The following is a 10010-nucleotide window of genomic DNA, read 5'->3' on the forward strand; positions in this document are numbered from 1 at the left end:
TTTCTGGCACAACTCCACGCATTACTCAGTTCTTTACCCCTCGCACGCCACATTACCCCGACGGGACTCGATTCGATAATATTCTCATTTTATTTTATTAAAGCCCCAACCCCACGTTTCCGATCCAACGGAGCTCGCTTTCATGCCCTTTTGGGCAAGATTTTGACACATAATTTGTTGATTTAATGAACTAAACACTTAGTGTCAATGTGGAATGGTTGGACTGTTGCGGAGCGATTGGGAAGCGGTCGTGTTTTGTTTTCGTTAGTCATATATAGCTATCACAGTTCATGAGATCCTGGTGATAGACAGACGGACAGTGGAGTCTTAGTAATGGAGTCCCGTTTTTACCCTTTTGGTACGGAACCCTAAAAATAAAGAATCTTATTGTTCACGGGAAACAAAATACCATGTTGTTCGTACATACGAGTACGTAACCATATTACATAACCAGCACTGGAGAGGGCCAAATATTTCCTGATTAAAAAATATTTCGGTACTTTTACTGTCAACTTAGGTTCCTATGAATTAGGGCAAGGCCGCACTATGGCTAAACCGCCGCGGTTTTTAACCGCGTGACTTTGTGAATCAAGAAAACTAATGCAAGCGGCCGCACTGGCGGTTTCGTGTTTACTTGTATAAAAAATCCACGCGGTTTAAAATCGCGGCGGATTAGCCGTAGTGCAGCCTCTGCCTTAGGTAACCACGAGCGCAACGAGGAGAACGTGACTACAACGCCAAGCGAGCGAAGCGAGCGCGCCGTGTTAGTGGCCAGCAAAAGCGTCAGTATTTAATTAAGACAGGAAATAATTTGGCCCTTACCAGTGCTGGTTATATAAGATGGTTATGTACGAAGAACAAGGGAGACAAACATATTTGGGCATGTTCTCTTTAAATGGCGCTATTTTTTTTTTCAGAATTAGGTAATTCTGGGTTCTCCTTACTCAGAATCACAAGCACTATTGATTTAAAAAAAAAATGTCCCTAATATTCAATTTTTTATGTCAGTCAAATTGATTTACAGTGGTGGTAATATTATGACTGTGCCCATTTCGTACTTAACGACTCATATAAACTGTATAGAAAAGTCACAAAACTGACAAAAAAATTAGAGTTTTTTTCTGGGTCCAAGTTAATAGTGTTCATGATTTTGAATAAGGAAAACCCAGAATTACCTAATTCTGAATAATTTAGCGCCATTTAAAGTGAAAATGCCCATTCAGTAGGTTAAGCTAAATAAAACCATTTGATAACAACATGGCTGTATATAATAATAATAATCAAATTTATCAATCTGCCATCCAAACCAAGCTCAACAAAGCTTTTGTTCATAATCATTTAGAGCCTTAATAAATTTAATCATTGCCACCGGTCACACGCACGGTTGCATTTGATGACTATTAATTTGCTAATGCAATTTCAGTTCACGGTTTTCACGGTTAGTTTTTGTTTGAAAGCGATTTTGAAAGTTGCAATTTTAAACGACTTCAAAACAGGAAGAGGTTCTATGTTCGACTGTATGTATTTTTTTTTACTTGCGATTCATCATCATCATCATCTCAGCCTATATACGTCCCATTGCTGGGCACAGGCCTCCTCTCAGAGCTTCTGATAGAAAGAGTAGAAAGTCAATCTCGTAATCCTATAACCTGCTTAAATAATCCGAAATAATCTAAAAGTATCCTGTATTTGTTACAACTTTTGGCATCCAAACCAAGACTCAACAAAGCTGCTTCATGTTTCATTTAAAGTTTATTTTGGCCTAGAGCATCTTGATTTAAATGTCAGTTAATTTCGTGTGTAGCGGAGACAATCTTTTTAGCATTTGCATGGTATTAATTGTGCTAATGCAGTTCTGTGTTTGTCACGTACTGGAGTTTTTGTTTGAAAGACGTAATTAGAAAAGCGTTGACGGTTTTAAGACGAGCTTCAAAACCGGAGTCTATGTTAATATATATTTATTTTCAATTTTACTTTCGACTTCGTTAATCCAGCCCTCATTTCACGCACGGATGCATTCGTCCTTATTTTTCGTCCAAATTGCCGAGGCCCATTTTACTTCAGAGCTTCTGATAGAGAGAGTAGAATCTAGTCTATCCATAATTGCCTAAGACCTGAATAAATAAATCCGAAAATAATATCTCAAAAGAAATCCTGTATTGTTATATTTTACAAAGAATCTTAAAAAAAAGTAAAAAAACACTAATTTAGGTACGAATTTATTCCAAACCAATCACAATCAACCATGTGTTAAAGCAAAAAAAACCTTATGCTGGCAATAATAGAGACATGTTGCAATGAATGAACGTAAACAGCAATAAATTACAAGCTAAATATGTCCGTAAACATTTTAAAACAAAGAAAATACACAGTGTTTCTAATGCTGGGAGGGTTGTACAGGTCTTTCAAAGTTGCAAACATAAAATATAAACGGGCCAAGCGCGAGTCGGACTCACGCACGAAGCAAATTCCTTACAACATTAGACATTATATTAAATATATTGACGCGGATAACTCACGCCTTAAATCGAGTTTAGCCCGACATGTTATGTTATAATTTAAGACGTGAGTTAATACGGATATGGTTTAATATGGGTATGAGGCTGACATAGTCACATTTGGTGTACTAAAGCCTCGTTAAAATACTAGATAAAAAAAAAGACGTGAGTTATCCGGGTCAATATATTTAATATGGGTGAGTCTAACATTAGACATTAGCAAAAAAACGGCAAAAAATCAAGTTTGTTGTATAGGAGCCCCCCCCCCCCTTAAATATTTATTTTTAAAGTAATTAATGAACTTAACACTGTGAATATTTCAAGCGTCTACCTGTTGCCGTTATTAATGTCAAGCAAAAAACGGCAAAACAATAATTGATGTTATAGCGGCCACAGTAATACATAATCCGTGAAAATTTTAAGTGTCTAACTATTACGACTCAAGAGATAGATACCTGTGACAGACAGACAGACAGACAGACAGACAGCGGAGTCTCAGTAATAGGGTTCCGTTGGCACACTTTGGGTACGGAACCCTAAAAACAGACCTAGCAATTAAGTAGTTTCCGATTTTAGCGCTTCGTAGTATACTATTTAGACCAGTTTATTTATAATTAAAGTTTCTCGCGATGTTTTCCTAAAAAAATAAACAAACGATGCATAGGCCACAAAATGATTCTAAGTAATAAAAATACGAAATAGTTTCAGACATTAAAAATAATGTCGATCACAAAATTATTCCAAGTAAGCATTGTATATAAGTTGCATGTAACAACACTTAAACATAGTGCAGCCTTACGGCGTTGGTGAAATATATGAACTTCCATTTTTGTGTCTATTTGGAAAAATATGATTCGAGTAAAAATATATGTTAAATAATGGCCATTCTTCGAGCTAAATATCAATAGAAAGCTACCAACAAAACGACAAATTAATTTCTAAAGGGAACTTTCATGGGTGAAGAATGAACTCGCCGAAGTTCCATAGACAAAATGGCGGCACTAGACGCGAATCGTTTAATTAATAACAAAAAGGCCTGATTTACAAGTATAAAATCATGAGTCTACATCCATCAAGGCGTTATCTCGTTGCCTTTATTTAAATCGGCCGATCGCGAACAATGCCCCTTAATTTATGTAGAGCAATTTTGTGTATTTTCGGTAGTGCGAATTGTGGGGCTGATTTTACGTCAGATGGATATACATATAACACTTTGTCGAAGAAAAATAACGTTTTGTTTTTACAAGGTTTCTTTTTCAAATTCTGAATTTTACGATTAAATTTGATCTTTAACATTTGTGAAGTTATACCTACACTTAATAATATTGCTGTGTCTTGTGTAGTGTTGTCTATTGCTGCTGTCTATTGCTGTTATCCCAGCCTATACAGGGTGATCAATCCAAATGGGTCAGTAGGGAGAAGTTGGAAACTATGAAAAATAGCGAAGTTATATTTAACAAATATTTTTTTCGTCTTAGCCTCTCATACATGACCGGTAATCGAACCTAATGAAAATCTATGTAAAAGATGCTATAATTTTTTTCGTTGCCCTACTAATATTATAAATGCGAAAGTTTGTGTGTGTGTGTGTGTGTGTGTGTGTGTGTGTGTGTGTGTGTGTGTGTGCGTGTGCATTTGTAACTCCTTCACGCTAAAACGGCTGGACATATTTTAATGAAATTTGGTACGTAGATAATATCTGGACGTCTGGAATAACACATAGGCTACTTTTTATTCCGATATTACCACGGGATAGGGATAAAATCTTGAAATTTCAACTGCTGCATGAAATTTTGTACAGTTGTTCTTAACAGAACCTCAATGAAGATCACGATATAAATTTTGGGAATTCCCAGGGGAATTTTGTAAAATCCTGGCATTTCAATTTTAACTACCAGATCGAATAGTTTATGCGTGGGAATCCGCGGGTAAACTCGTTATTGTATAAAGTACAAAATCGTTAGAATTAATCACTGCTACGGAACCCTATCCCGGCGGGCGTGTCCGACACGCTTTTAGTCGGTTTTTACATCATTTCATATTAACATCTAACCAAGCAACAGGTAAGTAGTATCAAATAGCAGTTTAAGAACCGTGGGTCGAAACTACACAATTAATTTGAACTGCATTGGCTATCGGTTTTGCGAATAGCCGTTATCCCCTTGTTCAAATTAACTGTGAAACCGCTAACCCATTGCAATCGGTTGAAGTTAACTATAGGTACCTAACCACATACACAGAAGCTGGTTGAACAGTTGGAAGCATAAATACTACTATATACAGCCATAGCGCCAAATGATTGCTGGTAGTATAAAGGTTAAAGGATGGTATATATTTTTGACCTCTTGGAAACGTCATTATGGAGACAGTAGGTATAGTCAGTTTTCGGTTGTTCTAGAAACTCTTATCAATCAACCAATAAGTTTTTTTTTTATTTCTCTGTCTACATACGTCACTAACCTTTTAAAATCACCCCACTCTTTGTACATTTTGTCTAGGAGTCTGCTAACACCTAGATATGATACTTACCTGCAAATTTGTGCGGAATCCTCGGTACACGAGTCCCATTCGCAATTGGCCTTTTGTTTAGTGTCATCATGTCAGCCGAAAGACGTCCACTGCTGGACATAGGCCTCCCCCAAGGCTTTCCACTCAGACCGGTCTTGTGCTTTCCGCATCCACCGCGATCCCGCGATCTTAACCAGGTCGTCGCTCCATCTTGTTGGAGGCCTACCGACAGCTCGTCTCCCGGTCCGCGGACGCCATTCGAGAACCTTCTGACCCCATTGGCCCTCAGTCCTACGAGCAATGTGCTCCGCCCATTGCCCTTTTTTGTGTATGACATGAATATTTTTGTTCTTTCTTTAAGGGTCAAAAGAAAAATTAAAATAGATGGTCAATCCTACCGCTATTAGTTCAATCGATCAATCATCTCCCTCTTCTTCTTTATTAGTTATAATTTTGCTATATTTTGAACATGAAACTACCATGTGACTCACTCATAGGGATATAAATCTGGAAAACTCACGTCTTACTTCTCCATCCATTCCATTGTAAAGGTTGCCTGGAAGAGATCGCTCTGAAGCGATAAGGCCGCCTATTGCTTACCTCAGAAATCTCTGTGTATATACCTGTGTTTTCTGTACTGCTTAAGTACTATGTGTTGGTGTGCAATAAAGAGTTATTGTATTGTATTGTCTTAAACCGAGTTTAGTGTGTTGTCTTCGAATCGAGTGTATTGTCCTAATGATGGTCTTTCAGAAAGCGATGGTAGTTTAAAAAATGAAATGTAAAATTACGGCCTATTTACTGAATAAATGATTTGAAATTAGCTCGACATGTTTCGGGCTCCAGTTCCAGCTGCTGCAAAACGCGCACTGCGCGCCACAGAAGCGAGTAAAATATCTCAGGCTAAACTCTATTTAAGAAGTGGGTTTCCATCCCAGCCTATATACGTCCCACTGCTGGGCACAGGCCTCCTCTCAGAACAAGAGGGCTTGGGCCATAGTTCCCACGCGGGCCCATTGCGGATTGGGAACTTCACACGCACCATTGAATTGCTTCGCAGGTTTGTGTAGGTTTCCTCACGATGTTTTCCTTCACCGCAAAGCTTGTGGTAAATTTCAAATGTAAAACTCAGCGGTGCGAGCCGGGGTTTGAACCCACGACCCTCTGCTTGAGAGGCGATAGGACAAACCACTAGGCCACCACGGCTTTTTTAAAGAAGTGGGTTTATCCGGGCTTATTTTACTATGTAGTAGATTACATACTACCTAAAAAATACAAGAGTTAAGGCTAAAATAGGAGATCGTCCGAAAACTGTTTTAATTCTCATAATAACCCTTTTATTATTAAAGTCAACATTTATACATAAAAGATGACAGCTTTTCCACCCGTCAACCTGTCTCATTTATCCCTTTGGTTTTCCTTTTCAATCTGGAATGCGTGGGGGTTTCTCTATTTTCAATCCTATTAGAACAGTAGTAAGGGGTCGGGGGTCGTAGCGGTTTGTACTGGAACTATATTATAGTGACACGTCCGACCGCGAGGGGTTCATAAAACCCCGATGAGCCTTCATTGTTTAGGACCGTTTTTGGAGATAAAGGGTGTGTGTACGCACTTGCCTTTTAAACGCAGCTCTCACAATTATTTTCAACCAACTTCAAAAGAGGGCGAGGTTCTACGTTCCAATGTTTCCAATATTGGTATTTTTAGGGTTCCGTACCCAAAGGGTGCCAACGGGCTCTATCTCTTAAGCCGTAAAAGTTAGGCACTTGAAATTTTCACAGATTATGTATTACTGTGGCCGCTATAACAACAAAATACTAAAAATAAAATTAAGTTACAAATTAAAGGGCGTTTTTGGTTGCTAGGCGTTATTAGCCGTTGCCTAGCTATGTTGTTTAAATATTTACCTTTTAGTTTGCGATTTTAACGATGATTTATGGAAAGCTTCAATAATATAATATAGTGACTGTCTGATTGTGTGGTTTATTCGTTTTTGTGCAAAATGAATGAAGCAATTTATGAATCACAAACCTCAATAAAGCCATCTTTAATAAAGCGCTCGCCAAATCTATTGTTTTTTACACTAAAAAAATTATACTAGGGGGCTGTTTCACCATCCATTGATTAGTGTTAACTGACGGTTAAATTTGATGCCGTCTCCGTCTATTCTAACAAAACAAATAGAGACGGCATCACATTTAACCGTCAGTTAACACTAATCAATGGATGGTTAAACGGCCCCTAAGTGTTTAACACTATTTACAAGGTTGGTACTGTATTATACAGTTTAAGATTTATTCACACTAGTCGAGCTTCTTATTATTTAATTACACAACATACGAAGTCCGCCGAATTTCCCGCGAATAAACCACGCTGACAGCCTTTTTTTTTATCCGCGCGCGGCGCGGGCAATGATTTCAGAAGCAAACAGCCAGACCAGAACCAAAGAGGATGACAATTGTTTTTTATTCGAAATACTTGCACAAGTGCTTACATTTCAGCGATATTTTAGAAGCTTTTCTTTAGCTTGCCCTGTTTGTTTATTTATTTATTGTTTATTTGGGTCAAATCTTGGAAGCTAAATTTGACCCACTTTCAGTGGTCCAATCAACTTGAAATTTGGCATACTTATGTAAATTTGGTGACAATATAATAATCTGGTAGTGACATCTTGGTGGTCCTGCCAGGATTGTCTCTGCAGGAGGGAACTCCTCAATAGTTAATAGTACCGACTTGAAGTTTGGTACAGATATGTAGTTTAGATGACAATGTAAGTACAGTCAACAAAAAGTACATTCGGCAAAAAAAGCTTGTATTAAAAATTAAATTTTGATAACAAAATCTTATTACAAGCATTATATTTATTTGCAGTGTAATGTAACTATGTTTGCTAGGGTGGAATCTTTCAACTCAAATTTGAAGTGGATATCTTCATCCGATTGAGCTGAAATTTTACACGTATGTATAAATCCGATGACAATGCAATATTATTATGACGTGGAGTTAATCTGATGATACCTAAAGCTAGCGGGTGACCATAGGTACTCTGTGATAAACTACACGACCCCATTGAGTTTGGACTCGTTTGATTCGTCTTGACGAGTACTTTGGTAACCAATTTGGGGCATAAAGTACAGTCAGCAAACAAAACCTCAAATATGAGGTTTATTAAAAGAATTTTAAGAAAAACTTTTACTGAACTGTTTACGGAACCCTTCATGTACGATCCCGACTCGCACTTGACCATTTTTTTGTATGATCACCGATTTCTCGGTCAATTGTGGGCCGATTGTCAAAATTCTTTTTTTATTAAAAGAGTACTCTTCTGAGGTGGTCCCATTGTCACCAAGTCAAGATGTGATGATGGGATCCTAGGGAAATCGAAGGAAAACCTCAAATTTTATAAGTAATTTTATAGTGACTTTGGCATTTTTAGCATGAAGTACCTAAGCATTTACATTCAGAAAGTACCATTTGGTAAACTGGACCTGATGAAGAAGACCGTAGATGGCCAATGGAACTCGCCAAAGGTAAGTAATGCTCGCGCGTGCGCGTCTATAAATGATCATGATTAATATACCCAGATGTCCCAGCCATTCAAAATTGCTTGAAATGAAAATTAAAATGTGAATGCTAGTATCAAAATATATTATTATCTTTCTAATAGCTATATTTGTCAGTTATCATAATCACTATCAGCTGTGAAACGTCCACTGTTCAATAAGAGCCTCCCCCTTAAAACGCCACAGTGAACGACAACTCGCCACTTGCATCCACCGGTTGCCCGTAACTCTCGCAATGGCGTCAGTCCGGTTAGTGGAAGGCCTGTCAGCATCCACTTTCTGTTCGTAGTATTTCCGTGTCTTGTTGCGAATATAATCTTTTTCGGGATAAAAATAGCTTTCATTAATCGGAAGTAGTTTATTCAATCAAACAAGAGAGAATGCATTTTTTGAAGCCGTTGGCCTAGTGGTTAGATATCAAACAGAGGTCGTGGGTTCAAACCCGGTCGTGAGTTTTTCGAAAATGTACGAATACATTTTTTTTTGGGTGAAAAACATGTTGTATCTATCTATATAATTATAATATCCGTTTGAAGTTCCCATCCACAACTTTGCTAAGAGCTTACTATGGCCCAAGCCCTCTTGGTGAGAATGTGAGCGTGATTTTTAATTTTGAGTAATAAAAACTTGCTGTAAATTTAGAAACACTTATTTTTGAGTAAAACTGGAACAAAATTCCACCGCTTTCGATAGTCAGATGTTTATGTAATCATAACAGGGCTAAACTTCTAAGCATCAGCAGATATTATTTGATTGTGCCCTGAAAAACTTATTTCATTTCATTTATATGTTTATTAGGATTTGATACCGACTTATAAAAAACGCAGCGTTTATGAATGAAGTGCGTGTCGCTAGAGAGTCATTAGAATTAATGGAATAACCGCAACCGATTAGAGCGGCCGCGACGGAACAACTAACTTATTGCTACAAGGCTTAGGGTTCAGACAAATTAAAAGTTAGTTCAAAGAACATTATACCATATAGACTTTACATATAAGATGAAAGAGAGAGAGAGAGTGAGAGACAAAAAAAACAACGATAAAAAATTAACGAACGATGCTTAACGGTGAACGGTTGTGTTGCTCTGAGGATGAACTCTTGTTAGGTTCGAAACACGTGCGCGTCTGCGTTATGTTTTGTAATTTCATATGGAATGGATATGTTTAGGCAGTTGTTTTAGCGTCAGGAGTAACAAACACACGAACCTTGCTCACACATTCTCGTAAAATACTCACCCACATCACATCGCAGATCTATGTAGTTCAGGAATGTCCGAAATTAAGAAGAAAAATTAACACTATTACCATAACAACTTAGACATCCATATTAAATGATATTGTGACGGATAACTCACGGGTTTAGCTCGACATGTTTCGGGCTATTTCGTAGCCCTTAACCCTAGCGACGGGCGCGCGAGCAGAGCGGTGGCAGCCGCCGAGTC

This window comes from Choristoneura fumiferana, chromosome 7 (assembly GCF_025370935.1).
Source record: "Choristoneura fumiferana chromosome 7, NRCan_CFum_1, whole genome shotgun sequence".
In the NCBI taxonomy this organism is placed as follows: domain Eukaryota; kingdom Metazoa; phylum Arthropoda; class Insecta; order Lepidoptera; family Tortricidae; genus Choristoneura; species Choristoneura fumiferana.